Source organism: Protopterus annectens, chromosome 2.part1, assembly GCF_019279795.1.
Source record: "Protopterus annectens isolate FY-2018-M chromosome 2.part1, PAN1.0, whole genome shotgun sequence".
In the NCBI taxonomy this organism is placed as follows: domain Eukaryota; kingdom Metazoa; phylum Chordata; order Ceratodontiformes; family Protopteridae; genus Protopterus; species Protopterus annectens.
In genome coordinates this window covers 78,504,847-78,527,572 of record NC_056729.1, presented here as the reverse complement: position 1 = coordinate 78,527,572, position 22,726 = coordinate 78,504,847, and the positions used below count along the sequence as shown (strand labels likewise).

At 40.0% G+C, this 22,726-nt stretch overlaps 1 protein-coding gene across 4 annotated transcripts in view; it reads right to left on the bottom strand.

Annotated features, from left to right (window-relative positions):
• Nucleotides 1–22,726, bottom strand: part of SH3D19 (SH3 domain containing 19) — a 2,322,497-nt gene that overhangs the window by 128,094 nt on the left and 2,171,677 nt on the right. The window lies entirely within an intron of this gene.

Sequence of the window (22,726 nt, the reverse complement as noted above, 5' to 3'; positions counted from 1 at the left end):
TTCCTCCTGAGAATCCCTCCCTCTCCAGGCAAAAAGATCTACATCCAAGCGAGAGTCACATGACAGTCTCCACTTGTACAACAGACTTCCAGTTTACAGGTCAATGACATGTCCCTCCCTTCTGAAATTCTAGCATAACTGCAATGCCTTAGAAAAAAAAAAACTTCGATTTACACAAAAATAAATCAATGTAACTGGTCTCATAACAATCCATTAGCACAACATAAAGTGATTTCTCCTCTAGGTAATTCACACTGGAACTTAACTGCTCTTAAAGATAAAACTTAACATACATAACATTTTTTCTTTCTATCCTTCCCCATGATGTCACCTACCTCTTACTCTGTTCCTCCCTTCTCTAACTCTTACACGACTCAGAAAGTGCTCATTACTTATGTGGCAGTGTGATTCAGTATTGTAAGCCTCATTTACATAGGATTGCCTAGTAATGCTTAGTTACATATCTTACACGGAGCTTCCCCTCCTTGACAACCACTAAACGGAGGCCATATTGTTTTGCTCTGCAAGTCCCTCCATTGACATTTCATGTAATACATAAATCCCACAATTGTGGGCTTATAAGCTTCGGTTTTCAGTTTTAGGTAGCGCACGTTTCGCGCGGGTGTGCGCTTACAGTTAAACACATAAATCCCGTGAAAAAAAAAAAAGTTATATAACTTTTTTTTTCAACACTTTTTCATGCCAATGGCCACATATTTGGCCATTGGCATGCTTAATGTAACAAATGCACCCTTTATTTGGAGCTGACATAGCTCCGTTTTTAATTTTGCAGAAATGTACTCAGTTGTCAGCTGAGTACATTTCTGCAGCTAACACGTTCGTTACACGGACTGGTTTGGGCTTCGTGGATCGCTCACATACCTCATTTGCATATCTTGGAGCTGCAAATGAGGTATTGAGCATTTCCACGCCCACTCCGTGTAAGAGACGTGTTAGCTGTCTCTTACACGGAGATTTGGGCTGTTGCTGAATCAGGAGGCTTACACGGAGGCTTACACTACTCTTGAACTCCGTGTAAGCCTTCCTGAATCTGGCCCAATGGCTTCACCAGAAGAAAATTAAAGTTTTGGAATGGCCCAGCCACAGCCCAGACCTAAATCCAATAGAAAATCTGTGGGCTGACCTGAAGAGGGCTGTGCACAAAAGATGCCCTCAAAATCTGACAAATTTGGAGCGCTTTTGCAAGGAAGAGTGGGGAAATATTGCCAAGTCAAGATGTGCCATGCTGATAGACTCCTACTCAAGAAGACTGAATGTTGAAATTAAATCAAAAGGTGCTTCAACAAAGTATTAGTTTAAGGGTGTGCACACTTATGCAACCAGCTTATTGTACGTTTTTTATTTTTTTTTATTTTTTCCCCTAACAGATTTGTTTGTTTTTCAATTGAATTGTACAAGTTATAGGTCACATTAAAGGTGGGAAAAGCTTTTAAATGATTTATTGTGGTCTCACTTTTTTATATCACAAAAACCTGGCATTTTAACACGGATGTGTATACTTTTTATATCCACTGTATAAGCAATAAGCAATTCTATCAATTCTGCTTTATTATAAGTATAAGGTTCTAACTACAGTTTACCAACATGTTTAAGAACATGCATTTAGGTGCCAATGGTCCTACAAGCATTTAAAGTCCAGCTGTTAAACTGAACAGCTACATGCATGAAATAATACTTGCTTTAGACAAAAGTTCTTTTTCAGTTTACTATAGTTCAAGTAATCTGTCCTTTCTATTTATTCATACATATTTAAAGCATCTCCAGTCAATTATGAAGAAAGAGAGAGTTTCTGCCCATTCATTTTTGTTCCAGTTCTCTTAGCATTTAAAAGTAACCAGGTGTGACTTTCACTTGTTCTCTTACAAGCTGCATTTGAGTTACCTCATGGACAGTCACTGCTACCCATGGAGTCTTCTAGGCCAAAGGGAAATAGATTGTCAGGTCTTTCTTCTGTATCGTACACCAAATCATCTTAATTGGATGGCTTTTTAAGGGTGGTGCAGTTTTGGGACTGAATAATGTACTGGCAATAACTTTAGCTTGGCTTCTGTAAGATCATTAAATGCTGGTTTGTAGCCACTACTCTCTAAATTAGGGTTTCAGTCTATTCCTTCACGTTTTACTTTGGTTCTTTAAAATACTCCTCTAAACACAGATGCAGTTCTATATTTGGTAACTGCAACTGATTCACACAGTTTCCTGGGTTGCTACAGTTCATTTTTTAATAACTTGGAATGTAACACAGGTGCGCACAGACAATTTCACAGCACAGGAAAAAAACAGGAGACTTCAAGCTTGTTTTAATATAGCTTAGCTTTAGTTGCTCTGCAGTGAAAGCAGTCACTTCCATTTGTTGCAGATGTTTTAGCACACTTACGTACTTTACCCTCTTATGGTGTGTGTTAGTAATACAATTAGTTAGCTCATAATACCTCTGCTTTTGCCCACTGGTGACACCAGATGTGGCATTCTGAAAACACCTGACCCAGGAGTAACCAAAACTTTAGTTTTAACTCAGCTCACAGTTTGCACCTTTCAAGCACCTCACTGGCCCTCTTTAAGAGAAATTTGATGAGTGGATGGGAAATACAAAATTCACCTCGGGGATCACTCCAGTGGCTCTACTCGACAGAGGCACTGGGAACTAAGGTCGGGTGGCACGATGCCAGGGTAATCCTATGGGCTAGGCTTGTAAAGGCCAGGGCCATTAGCCTAGTACACACCAATGAACATATGACTGCAAAGCAAATTCCAAAAACAAATACAATCTTTCCAACAGCAACAAAATTTCCATGAACAGTTTTCTCCACTGTTTAAATAAAAATAAAAAATCCAAGCATACAGCAAACTCCTGGTCAAACTAGGCTGTTGCAGGCTCCAAAAGATCCTGTTGCTCACCTGGAGCATCCCATTTCAGGTTACTGATTATAGTTTCTCAAGAACTTTCCTCACCAGACAGTTGGAGAAACCCCTTCCTCCTGAGAATCCCTCCCTCTCCAGGCAAAAAGATCTACATCCAAGCGAGAGTCACATGACAGTCTCCACTTGTACAACAGACTTCCAGTTTACAGGTCAATGACATGTCCCTCCCTTCTGAAATTCTAGCATAACTGCAATGCCTTAGAAAAAAAAAAACTTCGATTTACACAAAAATAAATCACGTAACTGGTCTCATAACAATCCATTAGCACAACATAAAGTGATTTCTCCTCTAGGTAATTCACACTGGAACTTAACTGCTCTTAAAGATAAAACTTAACATACATAACATTTGTATCACACAATGACATCAGTAATACTTTAAAGCCAAAATAGCATTTGTTTACAATACTTTTCATCACATACAGCATTCAGCACTTCAAAATGCTATTGTATGCATGCATATGTCATTTATTGCAACTAGAAAAAGAGAGCTGTAACATATGTGAATATATCTTTAACTTATAATATGTATTTAACTGCAGGAAATCTGTATGCCACATGCCATGTGACAGTCATTCTTTCTAGAAGTCTTACACTGAATAACACGTTGCAGAGGCTAGAAGCACATTCCCAGTATCTGTATTGCAATGCAGGAAACCATGTTACTGTCACTGGAGAGAGCCACAAGTATACATACAGGAATATAACGTAAAAAAATGCGCTCTAGTATCATTATGACTATGATAAACAAGACTAATGTTAACAGCTGCAACCAGAGTCATATAAAGAATAGGATACTGTACGAAAGTACAAAAAAACAAGGATGAAGGTACAGAAATAGCAGCAAAAATGACACACGGGTAGCAGGTGAATGGCAAGGACAGGAGAAATACAATACAGACAGTAAATACAGCTCTGTAAATAAGTAAATAGAAGAACAAAAGGACACGGGAAAAGGAACAAGTGGACAAAGAAGCACTGTCTGAATTTCAAATCCCAAAGAAGCAAGTTGAACATTGTAGGGTTTTAGGAAAGCATTAAGAGAGGTAACAGAGACATAACATAAAGCTGAAGCAGTTGGTTGCAGTAAAATAAAATAAAAAGGGTAGGAAATAAATATGGGCTAGGCAAATAAAATGTATACATGATCAGGGTAAGTACTCAGAATACGAACAACACCGACATTTGGTATATATATTTCATAATGATATTGCATGATACTTTCAGCTTGTACATACAAGTCATGGGCAGCAGAAAGTTTAACACTGGACATTTACCGCCATCTGCTGCTTAGAAGAGGAATTACTATAAATACTGGTAATTGGTTTATGCAGAAGAGTCATGGCAGTTCTTTTTTAAGGATTATGAAATTACAAGGAAATGTGACTCTTTTTCGAGAGGGTTTTTAATTTTAAACAGAATTCACAATCTCTCTATGGAGACGCTTTGATTATGCTTTACCTTTTTCATAAGAATGTGCGTCATACTTCTCAAACTTTTAGTGCAACAAGTCTGTACAAAGTCTAAAACGATGGGGGGACAAAGGCCCAAAAATAGGGACAGATGTTTAAATAGTGCTCTTATTAACTTATAAAGTTGCTACAATAACAGGATTGTAATAGCATGCATTTTCTGAAGGATATGAAGTCTGAAACTCAAATGTATGCCATTATTCAGTGATTTGTCAGAAACCACACATGTTATGAGGAACAGACCAAAAATATGAGGCAAAAATCTGTGCATTCTGTGAACATTTGGACAGTTGAGAGATACTGTGTGTGTGTGTGTGTGTGTGTGTGTTGGGAAAGGGGATATAAATATACAACAGTAAGAATGTAATGGTTTTCGGGATAAAAAAAATCAGCAGCAGCTGAAGCTTTGGAGCTGGTAAGAACAACAAAATAGTTAAATGCCCATTCATTTCTGAACCACAAACTGTGGAATGACCTTAGTGGACCTCTGTAAGCTATGACCAAGGTGAAAAGGCAAATGATGGAGAAATATACAGGGAAAAGTAAACAGAATAAAATTACCCAAAGATAGCTATAAATGGACCATAACAAAGCATAAAGGGTAGCAGACATACTCTGTGGTACAAAAGGATAAAAACCTGAAGGTGTCACAGATGAGCCACGACTGAGCAATGTCACAGGTGCTGGTGAGACTGATAGAGGGCTAGGGGTATGGGACTGAGCCAACACCATTGTACACATTCTAGAGGGAGGGATGTGGCCTAGTGTGTTTCTTGAACATGCATGTATAGTGTACAGTCTATGGTCCAGAGGTATGTGCTTGGTTGCCAAAATGTGTTAATGCAGTATGCATCACCATACATATGGGAAAGCACACGTGTGCACTGAAAAGCATAGTGGGCCTTTGGTTTGTTAGGTGTGAAAATCAGCTACCAGGGAGTGGGGTTAGAGAATAACAAAAAAAAAAAAACACTAAGTCAGCCATAGGTGATGTCCCACTGTTGCTACCTATATTTCCCTCTGGAAATATGACAACCCCATGGAATCATGTTGGATGCTCAAAGCCAGGCAGGAAAAGAGAATGAATTGGACTGGAAGGTACAAGGAAATGCTTAATGGTCACGCCAGGTGAGATTTAAAATGGAAAAAACAAGCAGTAATACATATTTATTCATTTATTTTGTTTACCACGATAGGACACTGATGAACAAAGAATTTTACAAAATCAACTTTACTGTTTACAGATCTACACTCATAATATAGCAGTATGTTATTAGCAAAACAGAATACAGGACACAAAACAATACATTAAATACTAGCAGTAATTCCAGAAACACTACTTGTAGTTATGTATGGAATTCACCTAAATGATGCCCCAGTAGCATCTAAAATCACTAAGAATGTGCCTGGCAAAGGTACTTAAAGTCTCTAAGTGACAATGCAGGGGGCATACAGTGAACAGATATGTTCATAGGTATACTAGGCATGTAAGCCCAGGAGACCATCAATGAGCCTAGCCCAAATTCCCAATTGTCCAAAAGCATGGTCTAGTTATTTGCTCAAATTCCCAATTGTCCAAAAGCACTGTCTGGTTATGTGCCCAGATTCCCAATTGTCCAAAAGCACTGTCTGGTTATGTGCCCAAATTCTCAATTGTCCAAAAGCACTGTCTAGTTATGTGCCCAAATTCCCAATTGTCCAAAAGCACTGTCTGGTTATGTGCCCAAATTCCCAATTGTCCAAAAGCACTGTCTGGTTATGTGCCCAAATTCCCAATTGTTCAAAAGCACTGTCTGGTTATGTGCCCAAATTCCCAATTGTCCAAAAGCATTGTCTGGTTATGTGCCCAAATTCCCAACTGTCCAAAAGCACTGTCTGGTTATGTGCCCAAATTCCCAACTGTCCAAAAGCACCGTCTGGTTATGTGCCCAAATTCCCAATTGTCCAAAAGCAATGTCTGGTTATGTGCCCAAATTCCCAACTGTCCAAAAGCACTATCTGGTTATATGCCCAAATTCCCAACTGTCCAAAAGCACTGTCTAGTTATGTGCCCAAATTCCCAAATGCCAGAAACCACTGTCTGGTTATGTGACTTGCACAAAGTCACACAGTAGGCAAACGAAGGCTGAGAGAAGCAAATCCTGTACCACAGGAAGTAGCTCATTAACAGCTCATAGTTTTAATCCTCTGAGCTGTCAGAGGATATAAGCCTTAGCACTATGTATTCAATGTGGTGGTCATGTAAACTATGACCACCATGGCCATTGGGTATTGTAGTTCATGACAGTGATTCGTCATCTCAAACAGAAAGGCACACAGGCAAGGTCCTGTGACATGGATGGAAGCCACTGCTAATGGAAATACCATACAAATGACATACAAGTTAAAGGGGAAGGTGGATCTATGCTCTGCCACCTTCTGCAGCTAGTCATGCTTCCCAGGTCATGTCCACTTATTTTTTCATCTTTCTTCACCAGTTTAAAGTATACCAATGGCAGCCATTAAATCTCAGGTTGCACTACACCAGATCAAGACAGTTGCCCAGAACTCTTCTGCATTCAGGATTTAATCCCTAAATGATTCTGTAAAGCACCTTGTGTGTGTCATAAACAGTTGTGTTTCTTGACAGCCTACAAGCTGGAACACTACTGCCATCTGTCATTTTAACACATACATTTGGTGATGTGTCTATGCATTATTTACCAGAATGTCATGGTGTGAAGGCATCTGTATACTGCCATTTCATACATCTGTTGTCCATTATATGTCTGCTGTGTGGAAGAGTGGATGCATCAGTGCATTTAAACTGTTTCATGTACTGGTATATAGGGTGCCCAGAGTATAAGTGTAAAGATCATAGCATCAGGCACTGAAGAGCATATGCACATCATCCACTGTCAATACTGTTTGGATGCATGTACCATACATCCATACTACTGCCATGTACATTGCATGATGGCAGCCTGCGCACACTTTGATGTGCTGTATAACTGTTGATGTACTGCATTTCACATATAAACAGAAAATAGGTGTGCAGTTAATACTCCCCTGGGGAGGGCTGACAGAATGGTTTAGGTCTTTACCTTACAGATAAAAGGCACTTGATTTGATTCTGTCCTCTGGTTGTTGGCTAGGCTTGCAGTAGTCTGCAGACTGACAGCCTAGTATTCACCTATGCACCTATAAAAATGTAGGAGACAGTGAATTACATATTCATCTGCACCAAGGCCTAGTTACATTTCATTAAATCTCTAATTTATTTGGCTTTACTGATGGTACATCTGAAATGCCAAGGCATTCCTAACATTTATCAGACTAAACTTCTGAAGGGTCATTTATTTCCATGTTCTAATCTTTCCTGTAATACACTTCTCCTCTTAAAACGTAAGTGAACTCACTGTTTGAAAAAAATGCTCATATGATATGATATGTAGTTATATACTATTTTACATAATGAAGTTCTCAAATCTTCAAGCACTAAGCCAATACCTCTGGCAAAGTGAGGGTTCTTCTTAAGTCACCCTATGTTACTCAAACCCTCCAGAATGAACTCTCAGTATACTAAAAAATGGGCTCAAATGAAATACTAAAAAGGAAAGCTTCATGACTTTTAAGACAATCCCTCCCCTCATCATACTGTATAGACCACACACCACTACAAAATGAAAATGAAGACAGAAGCCTACATACTTGGTTGATCGCTCTCACTCTTTTGACTATCATGTCACAACTGTTCTCAGGAAATCCTTATTTAGCCCACGTAACTGCCAAAAGAACATCATCAATGCCTAAAGAGGTAACCACTCCCTTGTACTTAGCACTGATCAGGTCAGTTATCAAGTACCCTTTGGTATATATCACACACAAAGATTTCTAACCAAAAACACAACAGGCCTAAAGTTCCTGTGCTATCAAGTGGCTGGAAGCTTCACTACTTTATTTAGTGTCTTACAGACTTTTGAGAAGAGATCTGTCTTGCTTACTACTTTGCCTTGGACCTCTTGTTTTTCCGCAAGTCCAATATCTCCAAGGGGCAAGATGTTTGGCAGTGTGATTATGTTTGCTGAGAATTTTTTTTGCACCTCATGCTAGTATGGCATGAGGGCATTGCAAAGGTGACGTGCTCCAGTTGGACAAGGGCCCTATTTTTGGATCCTCAACTTGGTATTGAGGGTTGTCAAACTGGAGGAGTGGCACCAAGTGCCAGATGAGCCAGCTGTGCCTCTAACAGACTAATATTTTTTTTCAGCAATACTTGTCAGTGTCTTCTGTATAACACAATGATTTCTGTAGTGAACATTACTACATGAAGAAGACTTACTTCACTATTGTATTTTAATGCACTCATACCTATCAAACAATATTCTCAAAGGTATTGTGCAACAAGATGATGCAATACAGCAACCTGTTGTTTATTCAGCTGTATATAATGCATTTCCATTTAACTTGTACTTGAATGTACTCAATCACTAGCTTGCTTTGTTCTCAAATCTCATATCAGGACAGATAAATAAATAAACAAATGACTACATACTAAGTTATTTACTTACTTCAGTCCTTTATTACAAAACAACAGCAAACAGTAACTGCCACGGTCTGAAGATGGGGGAAGGTGAAACTCAGAAATAAGGAAAAGCAGCTTTCTGTGTGTCCTATGGTCAGTGCAGGACTGATACTAGGTCAGAGGGGAACTTTCAGGCAGTAGAGTGCTTTTGGGTGGAATTTGTGGCCAACATGAATACAGGAGGTGGTCATAACAGTCTGACCACAAAATATTGCTATATCAGAGACTTGATGGCAGAGTCAAGATGGTTCTGCAAGGCCATTAATGTGGAGGTGGTGTATGGTATAGCAGGAAATGGTAGTACACAAGAACAGGGTCTGGTTCCCTTGCTCCTGATATTTCTATCCATGGTATGATGCAGGGCAGCACTGACTGTGGGTGTCCACAGCCACAAATACAGTGCTGGTGGGTGACAGGGACACATGCCTTGGGGATACTATTGGCACTTTGACATAATTCTGACACCACCTTCTACAAGTGTCAATGACACAACCGCTGTCCAGCCCTTAGGTCAGCTGCAAGTGACAACAACCATATCTAGTGAATGCAGCAGCATGTGTGTATTGTAGCCAGGCGTGGTATACACAACAAGGTACACCTGTGTTACAGTTACTTTTGTGCATTTGGATACCATTTGCTTTTAACATATATTTTAACCTTGGATGTCTCATAGGAATCTTCAGCTGACAGCTCAGTCACATACCAATGTGTCATCATGTGTAACCATGGATAACCACAGATGTAGCACAAAGGTTGGTAGCCATATATTTGACTCATCTGCCTCATATAGGGCTGATGAGGCCATTCTACAGTTGATCGTGGATGCGTCAGAGGCTGATGATTGCTTACACATATCTGTCATTGGGCTGGCCAATTTGACTAAGCTGCATGGCTTTGATGATGCCACTTCTGGGGGTTACTAGGCCTTGAGTGGTGCTAGAGAGAGGCTGGGCAGCACACACACAAAGGGAAGAAACACTGCCCAGCTTTGTGCAGTTGCAACTGCTGTAATGGAGGAAGTTGCCACTGGACATTGATGGTGAGACTCAGACTTGGTACTACCAGCCCCTGAGACTGTGGTGTATGTAGTGTATGATGCTCCTTACAGATGTAATGCAGTGTCACGGAGTATGACAGACATGCTGCTATGAAGACTGCTATGGTTGGGGAAGCTGCTGTTGGTGATATTTTGCTAAAACACACAAATGTATTGCAGAGCTGCATGCCATCATAGTTTAGGACTGCAGCAATTCTGTAAGGTGTCAACAAAATGGAAGTCACCTCCTGGCATACCTGTCAACCTCTCAGATGAAGAATCAGGGACAATGCTAAAAAAATAGTGGGAGATAAAGGCCCAAAACGAGGGAGAGATTTTAAACATTGCTGTTACATACTTAGGAAGATGGTAGAACATGTTTTCCATTAGCCTGTATTTTCTGAAGGATATTAAGTTTGATTTGTCAGAAAACCATAAACTGTATGAGGAACAGACCAAACATATAAGGCAAAATCAGGAATGTTCTGCAGAATCAAGTACCCCCTTAGAGCTCTGCATCCTGGACAGTGTACACAACCAGTGTTTGTGATTGACATCCACATACTACAGATGCAGCTGACATGAATGCAGAGCTGTCTCACAACTCATGTCTTTCATAAGGTTCGTGGACTCACAGAAGCCATAAGTCACTCTAGAAGGCATGTTGTTACCACGGGTTAGATGACGCATCATTTTGCCGCATATCACTGTATGCAGGTACAGCATCCCCAGTGCAGTTTTCTGCCCTAGTAACAAACCAGCACTGCCGAACATATCCACAGCATGATCACTGGGGCATCTATATGGTCTGACAAACCTTTCTTCTGCACAGTTTAGTCCACTCCTGTGTACAACATATGTAGGCCAAATTCTACAGTAGCCCTTGTTCAGAGGCTAGCACCATATTTACATGGTTGTGTTAGTCTTAAAATTGCCAAATCCATTGTGGACATTGCTTTGGAGATTACCGGGCAAGCTGAGAGATGCGTCAGTGTGATGCTTGACACTGAAGTGTCTGCTAACGTGGTGCTGACAGCCACCACCTATTGCTATATTTTGGGTCCTACTGTCTTACTAAGGAAATCTTGATCCTGCTTAGCTGATTCTTGCCAAATTTTCAGCTTCATGTCTGCTATTTACCACCCTGCCACCATTTGTCAAAGCACTGTTGTATATATATCTGTAGTCATATATGTCACCACTGCATACATGTATTCAACCAAACGGATGCTAGATGAGTGCATCTTGCATCCGGTGTGCCTGTTTATCTACTGTATTTTGCCTGAGTGTCATGTTGATGGTAGCATGACCTAGTACTGCTGTCATTTGTTTGCTGTGGTAGTAATGTCTGTGCCAGTGTGGTTACAAGTACATGCAGGGTCATACTGTGGAAGATGGCGCATGCCACTGATATCCTGCAGAACATCAATTGGTTGCACTAGAAGGCACCAACAGAACTGCATTTTTAAGAGAACAAAAATCTGCTCTATGATGTGTGCATTTTACCCATGGATGTCTTATATGACTCAGCTGGCTCTCTCATGGGGGCATGGGCAGGTATCAGCATTCATGGCTCCACCTTGTTCTCCTTCAGCTACAAGGTCACTGTGAGGGGCTTCTCCTAAGAATGATTAATAAATGACCACTCAAAATCAACTGCTCAGGCATAACTGATTGAGAACACAATTCACCTAAAACAGCCCACACAGACCAAAATAAGGCTTTGTATGGAGGTAAGCTCCTTTACACCCCCCACTTATACATACTAACTCCTTGGGTGCAAAACATTGGGGAAAGTAACAACTTTTTAATATAGTGATCCTGTTGGCATGTCGATTAGAGTACCTACAAGAAAAGCAAATTCAAGTAGCATCCAGACACTCTGAATACAATCATATAACCGATGGTCACATATAGGGAAGCACCCACTCAGCATAGCATGATGCAATAACAAACTCATGCCACAAGTGGGCAGAGATATGTTCATATACCTGCCATCACAGTCACATACATCATGCATCAACATTGAGTGGTAGCCATACTGCTTCACATGAAGACAAAGAAAAGGAAGAACAGCAACCCAGGAATGGAGCAAAGGCAGAGCCATGCTTAAAAGTTATATTAAATTTCTTGGGAAATAAGGTACAGAAAGGTGGAGAGGGCTGTCGGATTGATACAGGGTACTGTTCACCAGACACAAGAAAGAGAGAAAGAGAGACTGAAGGTCACAACAAAGGGGGAGGGTGGTGTACTACTCATAGGACATCTAAATCTGCCAGGGGGTAGGCTGAGAGATAGCAGGCTCCAGGATGAAAGGTAGCAGGATCTGAGTGATGTCTTGGACCTTGAGGATTTTAGCCAAGTGGTGTAGGACTGTATCATAAAGACAGAATTCTGGATGCAACCCTAACAAATACAGACGGTGACATGGATGTACAGATTAAGGCACTTTCATCCACCACTGATCATGCCCTTGTGTGGTTTACAGTAGGAAGAGTTTAGAAAGGTGCTTGTGCTGTCCAGGGAGAATGTTCAAGAATGAGGTAGGAAAAAAGGACAGACTGAGGGGAAAAAAAAACTATGGGGAAGGGTCAAGGCTTGAATACTCATGGCTACGGACAAGGGTGTGTGGAAGAGGCAAAAAGATGAGAGAGAGAGCAAGTGAGCAAGAAGAAAAAGATGACCAGTGAGGCTAGCAATCAAGGCAAAAGATACGGCCTACAAGCAGCGGAAAAGATGTTTGGGAATGGAAAGGATACTGTCCATGGAGGCCACGATAAAGGTAACAATGACAGTAAAGGCAGCTGAAAGGGAGTTCGCAAAAGAGACAAAGAAGGGAAGCATGGGCTACTTTCTGGGACACAGCAAAAGGAAGGAAGGCAGGGACAGACCTGGCCAAACTAAGAAAAGATGGAAGAGAAATCACAAAAGACTTGGAAAAAGCAGATGCATATATATATTTTACTTTAGTCTTTTCAAAGAAAAGAAAGAGGAGGGTGTCATTGGAGGACGGTGGAGGGTGGAATGGGAAGAGCAGCAGAAAAGACATGAGAATAGAGAGGGAAGGGGTTCAGAGGTAACTGCCTTCAGGGGATGATAAAGGGGAAGGAGCAGAAGGGCTGCCCCTCATTGTTCCCGGCTTTCCCCATAACACATGCCCGAGTCATTAAACAAAGCCAACTGTGTGTAATCTGTCCACTAGATATTGCAGCTTAAATAACTAGGTCTTAACCTGACATTCTACTAAGAATTACCAAACTAAAAGTACTGACTCTAGTAATTAGTAACCGTTCACTCATTACTTTAAAGTGGTCATTGAAAAGAAACACCATCATATATACTTGTCAATAGACAAAAACATATACTACAATATGCAACTTTCCCTGTATTCATCCAACAGTAGCACCCCTGACTTGTAATTTTAGATCCAAACAAAGCACGATAAATTTTGTATTACCTTAACATGCCAGAAGGCAATTACTTCTCAAATGTTATTATAAGACAATAGAGATATAACAATTGAGTGCGATGTCATTCCCTTTCTCATCCCTGGCCTACTCTGTTCCCACCCCCCCCCCCCCCCCCGACCAACACCAACCCCCTCCACTCACTCTTACTGGTTATTATGTTTAAAAAATGCACTACCAATATATTTTGCAGTTAGCTGGTTAAAATTATATATAACATAGTTTATACTTTTGACATAAAACTGTCAGAATGCTGGAATTGAACAGATATACTAAGACTTAATTTCCTATGGTGGATTTGCAAGGGAAAGGGAAAAAAACTGCACAATGAGGTTAAGTCTCACACAACATCAATTTAAGTGCTTTTCTTCAATGATAACAGTCTATTCTGATCCACTAGTACTGTTCCTCATTAATCAATACTGGGGCATATAAGTGTTGACACTGCAACGGGAAGTGTAAATAATCCAGCAGGTTACATGGTCTGTGGGTCTGCGGTTGTTCTGCCCCTACACACACACACACGCACATGCAGACAATGAACAATAGGACACAATATTTTACGGTGAAGTAAATAATACCTTTACTGCAGTATTACTGATCTATGCCAACAACTCTATTCAAGGATGATTGTTAGTGTAATAGAGACAGGAGGCACAGAATGTGTGCTGGTGCAGTATATGCTACAGACGCCCCTTCTAAGTTTGTTAAAGACAAAAATGCATGCTGACCCCAGCACTACACAAATGCATTTTATTTAATGAGACCTATTGTATCAGGGCAGCACAGACCCTCTATTGTATTTGCGAAGCAGGAGAATATGGAAGAGAAGGCTGACACAGGGTATGTGTTTAAATGATTTGAGCATAATGACTTAAAGAAGCAAATTATTCTGCCGCAGCAATGAAAGACACCTGCAGTTTGTTCTGCACATTAGTACAGTCCACAAATGTGTTGTGCTACCTCTTAAATGTAATCTTTTTCCTTAAGCATAGGCTTACATATACAGGAACTTACATAATGGTTTGTCTACACAAACTAAGGTGTGTGTGGGTGGAGATCTCTGTCTTCACAAATGCTTAAGGAGGTGGAGGAACGTGAAAAAAAAATTAAGCAATAATTGCAGATAATATACATCACCCTGTCATTGGGACTTGGGATAGTAGGCCTACCTGCCCTACCTTTCCTATGGCTTTGTAAGACACAGAGGCGGAAGTCAGAAATTACTATAAATAGAGCTCAAGAAGTAGAAGACATCTCAACACAACAAAAAAGACATTGCATGAGGTTACCAGTCTCAGTGCAATCCATAGGAAATATGCAACTAACTCAGATGACAGAAAATAGATTTGAATTTGTGTCAAAGGTGCATGAACCTGGCATGTAAAAGCGATGTTGCAATAACAATGCATACATTTCCTGTTTTCCACCTGGGATTACTTAATGTCCTGTGCCTTGGATTTCCTAATATTGACTCTTACCACTTTCAACATGTGTTTATCTCTGCATCTCATTACAGTCACGTCATCCTCGTTTGGTAAGACTTGCACTGGCTTTGTGATGTGGTAAGATAAAGCTTTCAAATTCTAATACACATTGATGCTTCTACATTTACTGTCCTCTCCAATTCAAGGACCTTTCAGTTCTACCACGCATGCATCAACATGCTCACTCCGATCAGCTAGAAAGGGATACTAAGTGTGCTCGTACAATATACCCTGAGACGCCTAGCGGTCAATGTTTTGCTTATCTTGCTCAAGTGTGTGGAACTTAGGTCAAGTTTGGAACGTAAATTTCAAGACCTCTGTTACGTGGTCATTAAACATACCATCTTTTTGGAAAATATATTTTATCTCATCCCTAGCTTTTAAAATCAATTTATTAAAAATGTTTTACTGTAATCATACTTTTTAACATCTTATGTTCATTGAGATGCTCTTTTTGTGTAATTTATCTTGTAAAGTGATTGTGTTTTAGCTCAATCAATTTGATAGAGTGTTATCCATTACAATTCAGACTGATAGTGGAACAAAAATTAACAATAAAAAGACTGCCTCACATAGCACAAGAACTCTACTATCAGTCTCCCCTAAATCACAAACCTCTTGATACGAAGAACTTTAATTTATACTTTAAAACTATAATGAGGAAATAATTTTATAAGCTATTAACACAGCTACTAGGGGTGAAGAAGCAAATGAGTCTAGAACCCTGAACTCAAAACTGGAAGCAGACTTAACTAATCTCTTATGATCTGAATCTTCTATTTGCCTGTGAATGCAGCAGTAGCTGTTCACCTCCTCTAAAAAGTAATAAATAATATATCACCGGGAAATATCAGACCTATTTCAGTGCTAAGTAACAAAACCAGAAAAACTACTTTGAGAAAATGGTTGTCATTCAGGTAACCGATTTTCTCAACAAATATAATCTACTAACTGATAAAAATGGTTATGTCAAGAAGTGGCACCATTACAGAACTTTGGCTACTCACAAATTTATCACTTAACAATATGAACCAAGGTCTGATAATTTGTGCCATTTTTTTTTTCAAACTAACAAAATCTTTACCAAAGTAAAGCACATTTTTCCTCCTTGGTACCTGAGAAGACACCACTTTAGGACCTTTTAATCTATTTAAATAAAATTTAGACGGTCTCCTTCGATGAGGTTTCTAGGTTGGGCTAAATACTGCTGTATCACCACAACAGACCACGTGCACAGGCATGTTTCCACAAGGTTAAGTTGCTGGACCACTCGTTTTCACAAATTTTGTGAACTCACATGCTCAAGACAAACTCAACATAAATGCACTATTGTACAGAGATGACCTAACTCACTTAAGGATGTGTATGTCACAGACATTTCAAAAGAAAAAAAAACGTGGAACAAAAAAAAAAAATACCCTAGCAGCACTATTCTGGAAGGATTAGATCTTGCAAATACCTGGGCATCTGCCCTTTCCTGTAACGATCACTGCAAGGCCAGAAAACTGTTACAAAACTGCTGCAGTACATTCATGTTATTATGCCTCAATATTTGCAAATACACAACTGAGAGTACTTTAACTCTACAAACAGAATGCAGACTTCCCGTCTTTGCTGGTGCCACTGCTGCTAATTTCACATTGCTTCACACATTACAAAATGGAAATGTTCATACTTGTGCTGCTACCACAAAAAAGGAATAGCACCGCCATCACAAATCAGAAAGACTCATGCTTTCCTGTAACAGAGTGTTCAAACTATTTTTGGTACACCTTACATACTAAATCCAAGGACTCCTGGCTCACCCCATCCCATAACCTGCATCTACAGAAAAGCTATTGTTTACATTCTTGCTAACTTACTATAGTCATACATACCATTCCTATAATGAAACAAAGTGAAACTCCATATGCACTGTACCTGCTGTCTGAAGTGCTTTAACACCAGAGACAGTTTTGCACTCCAAAACCTCACTAGTTACCTTCCCAAACAACAAAACCAAACTTCAATGCAGACTGTGTTTAAGTAACTTGGAGCATTTCCACAAGAAACACCTCACTTTGTATTATCTACAGCATGAGAGGTCTTCAAAAGTAACTTGGAGCATTTCCACAAGAAACACCTCACTTTGTATTATCTACAGCATGAGAGGTCTTCAAGTCACCATGTCTTATCAGTGGCTGTCAGCTTTGTTTACAACTTATTAATGATTTACACAGTTACATGTAACAACTCGTCTGTGAAAAATGGGTTTTGCATTGGAAGATTGAGACAGTGGAATCCCAAGGATTTCTCTTTTCCCCAAGATGCAGTAATTTCACGGCCAATATATATAAATATCATGGGTGTATGGGGTGCAAGTAAGGGGTCTTGCCCTCCAAGAAATGTTTTCTTTAGTGATATTTAGGTTCAAATGCTGTTTGTGGTCAAGTGTTTGTGATGACCTGTGATAATTACAAGGAATGATCACAAGATGGTCATATTTTCATTAGGAAAGCCTCTACCATAAACTATAACACTCATTCACAACCTCCCATTCCATAACACTAATTCACAACCTCCCATTCCATAACACTAATTCACTCGGCTCCCATTCCATAACACTAATTCACTCGTCTCCCATTCCATAACACTAATTCACAACCTCCCATTCCATAACACTAATTCACAACCTCCCATTCCATAACACTAATTCACTCATCTCCCATTCCTTCCTCTCCCAAGTCCCTTTTTTTTTCTAGATTACCCACCAGATGAGGCCAAGTTTCTGTTCCTCCTAATGAGTAAGCAAACTTGACAGCTAAGTTCTAATATTTCCAAGTAGATAAGATAGAAAGTCACACAATTTCAAACATATACTTTATGCAAATTATGTTACCCTAGGACACAGAGCTGTAGTAGTATCTCGTCTGTATCTTATTTGCATTTCTTTGTTTCTTGTGTATTTTATCTGTACTGCATATGCATATGTATTTTTATTTATTTTATTTTACATTTGTTTACCGGGCTAGTCCAACTGGATAAAAATCCGTTTTCAGCAGAGGCCCGGGGAGAAAAGCTCCACAATGATTAATACATTACTTCATTTACATAATGAAAATACAATTTTGTAAAAGGTACTTAAGCAGGGAGAAACAAAATACAAACAGAACAATTTAACAATAATGAAAGATTGGGGAAGTAGGAAAATAGAATTAATAGAGGTAAGCATACAGGGGGTGATAGAAAATATAGGATCTGGAGATAAGAGAAAAGAGAGAACAATTAGTGAGCAACATCAAAAAAAAAAAAAAAGGCAGGGAATAAAGGATTTAGTCTGGTTTGGTACAAGGACATAGCCAATGAGTGTTAAAGTATTGTTTAAGGTTAGTTTTGAATTGGTGAGGAGAGGTAGCTAGTCTTAGGTTGTTTGGAAGTGCGTTCCATAGTTTTCCGATGGAATTGGCAAAAAGAGCATCACCACCTGAATTATTGGATTTCGTTGTATGTACCAGGACACTATTAGAGGATCGAAGACTATTTAGATTAGAGTAGGGGGTTAAAAGATTGTGTAGTGAGGGGGTTTTTTCTGGCTCTTTGATAATTTTATAAGCTTCAGTAAGTTGGTTAAACTTGAGAAGGTTGGGGAGTTCTAACCAGCCTAGATTTCTTAGGTTAACGCAATGATGGGTTCGATAAGGTTTCCCAGTTACAAATTTGGCAATATGGTTATAAGCTACAGAGAGTTTATTGAGCTCAGTTTTTTTGAGGAAGGAAAGTACCGGAGAAGCGTAAAGTAGGGTGGAGAGAAGGTGAGTGCGTGCTATAGTTAGTTTAGTATGGGGCGTAAGAAAGTTCTTAATTCTATACATGGAACCAAGTTTCTTGTTAACAGTTTTTATAGTTTGGCTAATGTGAATATCAAATTTGAGCTTGTGGTCAATTGTGACTCCTAGTAGTTTGGTGTTAGAAACAGGCTCAATGATGGTCCCATTTGTGGACTGAACGTGGAAGGCCGTATTATTAAAGAGTGGAGGGTGTTGCCCTAAAGAAGAGGCTAGGGTGGGGAGAATTAGTAGTAGGTTAGTCTTTTTCGGGTTTAGGATAAGTTTCCGTTCAGTGAACCATAATTCCACTGCAGTAAAGCAGTGTTGGGTGGCTTTCTGGAGGTTATTAAGAGAGAGATCCGAGCAAATCAACGTAGAGTCATCTGCATATTGAATGCAGGTGGCTTTGGGGATGGCTGAATGGAGATCATTTATAAATACAGAGAATAGAAGGGGGCCAAGTATGGAACCTTGGGGAACTTTAGGTAGTAGGTGAGATAGTTTACTTTGCCACTGAACTGCCTGTTGTCTACCAGAGAGGTAAGCCTTGAACCAGTTTAGGGCAGGTCTATCAAGGTGAAGGTTTTCAAGAGTTTGTAGTAAGAGTTGATGATTGACCATGTCAAAGGCTTTTGACAGATCAAGAAATAGAGCAGAAGTAATTAGTTTGTTGTTACGGTTACTGTTGATTGTATCAACAAAGGAAAGGAGGGCAGTAGTAGTACTATGATGGGGGCGAAAGCCATGTTGAGTTTTGGATAAAAGATTATTTAGAGTGAGATAATGTAGGAGTTGTTTGTGAGCACATGTATGCAACTGGCATGGTGAATCATAGCATATAGACTTAAAACTGTTCTGTTTATGTTGCACTGGAGTTTTAGGTCTCTTATACAGGTGTTTGAGGTATTACAGGTTTTGCAAACATGTAGCAGATCATAAAACATCGGGTCATTTGAGGCACTGTAGGCTAGGTATGTTGTGTACATGCTAGGCCCTCTTGTAGGATATGAATGTCCTCAAAGGAGTTTATGATAACTTGCAGCTTATAATCATCTGCAGACTTGCTCAGCCAAAGTTCCCTGACATCAACTTTGATGTCAGTGAATTAAATTCCAAATAGCAGCATTCCTAGTACTGAACGTTAGGAGACCGTGTATCCCAAACCTCAGTGATTGCCTTCTGCATGTCAGCTAATCTGCTACCTACTGGGTTACATAAGGGTTTACATTTCCTTTCATAAATCTGTGGATAGTGTCTTATCGTAAAATTGTATTGAAAGTCTTGGGCAGGTCAGGGGAGGAAGTGTGCAATAATTTGCCCTCATCTAATGCTTTGGTGATTTTTTTTTTCAGATTAGTTCACTAGATTAAGTAGAGAAGATATTCCTTTCACAAACCCAAACAAGCTCAGTGGACAAGGAAAGTACGGTTGTGTAAAATCTTACCATAACAGTAGATGTCCTTCTCTTCACTGTTGCAGTATTCAGTACAGAAGGGATGTCCTGCTCGGTGCAGCCCATCACTTGTCCAGTATAAATAAGCTTAAGAGATCATGGTTTATACCATATGTCACACTTATGCTCCCAGCACAGAATATAGGGCATAAAAGGGACATACAGATGCAACTACCTAGAAATGAATTGCCCCAGAAGAGAACAGTCACCACAGGACAAGGGTCCATGTACATTCAGAAGGAAAAAATTAAGAATAAATAGGGGGAGGGAGGGCACGACAGTGAAGAGAAGGACATCTACTGTTAGGGTAAGATTTTACACAACTATACTATGTCCTTCTATATCACTGTTGCAGTATTTGGTATGGAAGGGAGAGTAAAAAAGCTCAAGAAACAGAATGGGAGTTGGAAAGCTGAGAAGAGCCCTCAACAAACCCACACAAAATGGTTTCATCAAAACCTGCTCTGGCTTTACAAACCATACCCAACTTATAATGTTTAGTAAAAGTATGCACTGAAGACCAAGTAGCAGCTTCAAGGATGGAACTGGTATCCAAACCCCTTGAAGAAAGCATCAGAAGAGGTAACAGCCCTAGTGGAATAAGCTCCAAAAGAAACAAAGAGAGATTAGTCATGAAAAGAATAACAAAAGAAAATGGCCTTAGATATCCAGAAGGACATGGTTTGCATAGAAACAGCCAAACCCAATAACCTGGGATGAAAGGAAACAAAAAGCTTATCAGACTTATGAACAGCCTTAGTTTTATCCAAATAGTACGCGAGTCGTCTGTGCAAATCCAAGGTATGCAGGGCCGTCTCGCTAGCAGACTGAGGAGAAGGGGAAAAGGAAGGGAGTTGTACCGACTGATTCAAGGACAGCTCACTGACTACCTTGGGCATAAAAGAAGGATTCATACAAAGGGACACCCTTGTCTCTGTGAAAAAACAAAACAAAAAAGGAGGAATGTCTATAAGGGCCCGGAGCTCAAAAACCCTCCGAGTGGATGTAAAAGCCAGCAACAAAACAGTTTTCCAGGTACAATGTTGCAAAGAAGCAGAAACTGCAGGCAGAAAAAAGGAGCCTGAGTTAATTTTTCCAAAACAAAATTAAGGTCCCAAGGAGAATGGATAGGCTTTCTTGGAGGCCTAATATGCAAGATGCCTTTAAGAAATTGCTTGAACTCAAAACAAAATGTTAAAGGAGAATTTAAGGGTAGACAAGGAGAAATGGCTGGCAAATGGGCCTTCACAGAAAAATAGGCCAAGCCAGACTGGAAAAACTCGCACAAATAACAGAGGACCAGAGGGACGAACACTGAAAAAGGGTCCTCATTACGAGCATGGCACCAGAGCAAAAATCTCTTCCATTTGGATGTATAAGATTTTTTGGTTGAGGGTTTCCTTGCCTCCTGTAAAGCCCTGAGCATGTCCACAGAAAAGAGGTGCCTGAGAGGGATCAAATCCCTATCACACACAATGTCATTTGCAGAGTGGACAACTGGGGATGGATGAGTGACCCCTTGTCCTGTGTGAGGAGATCCAACCAGTGGGTAATTTGTGATGACTGCCCCAGGCCAGATGCATTAAGAGGGGGGAACCATTGCTGTCTTGGCCAAAAGGGATTCACTAGCAAGAATTTTGGGGAGTCCATCTGAATCTTCTGCAGGACTCTTGGAAGTAGAGGAAGAGGAGGAAAAGCATAAAGAACCCTCCCCTTTCAAGGAAAGGATAGGGCATCCATCTTCCAGGTCAAATGGCATGGCAATCTGGAACAGAAGAGAGGAAGCTGCCTGTTCAGAAGGGAGGCAAAAGGATTTACCTGAGGAATACCTCATTGATGGACAATGTCCAGAAATATGTCTCTGTGAAGCACCCATTTGTGAATCTGTGTTTTGGCGCTGCTCAGAGAGTCTGCCACTAGACTGTGCTCTGAAGGAATGTATACTGCCTGAAGAGTTAATTTTATTATTTATTTATTTTACATTTGTTGACTGGGCTAGTCCAACTGGATATATGTCCATTTTCAGTGGAGGCCCGGGGAGAAAAGCTCCACACTTCATAATAGAATCAGAAAAACATAGGTACATTATCAAGATTTGGCAAAGTACAATAGTACATTACATTTTAGTTTATAAGTAAGGAAAAAACATTCCAAGCTACATAACACATATGGATATACATACAACAAAATATGAGGTAAGTGAAATCGAGCACTGTTTGAACTTTAAAAAGGTTATACACACATTAATATTAGTAAAAAAAGAATAATTAGTTTGTGTAACTGAGAAGATTGGTGTCTGGAGGTAGTTATAGTCTGGGTTTGCACAGGGGCATAGCCAGTGTGGTTTAAGGTATGGTTTGAGCCTGGGTATTTGAAGGTAAGGAGGTTAGATCAGTAGGAAGGGAGTTCCAGGTTTTACTCACTGTGTTAGAGAGTCTCCAGCCAGACTGTTAGTTATACTTACCTTTACCAATGTCCAGTGAACCGATAACCGAGAG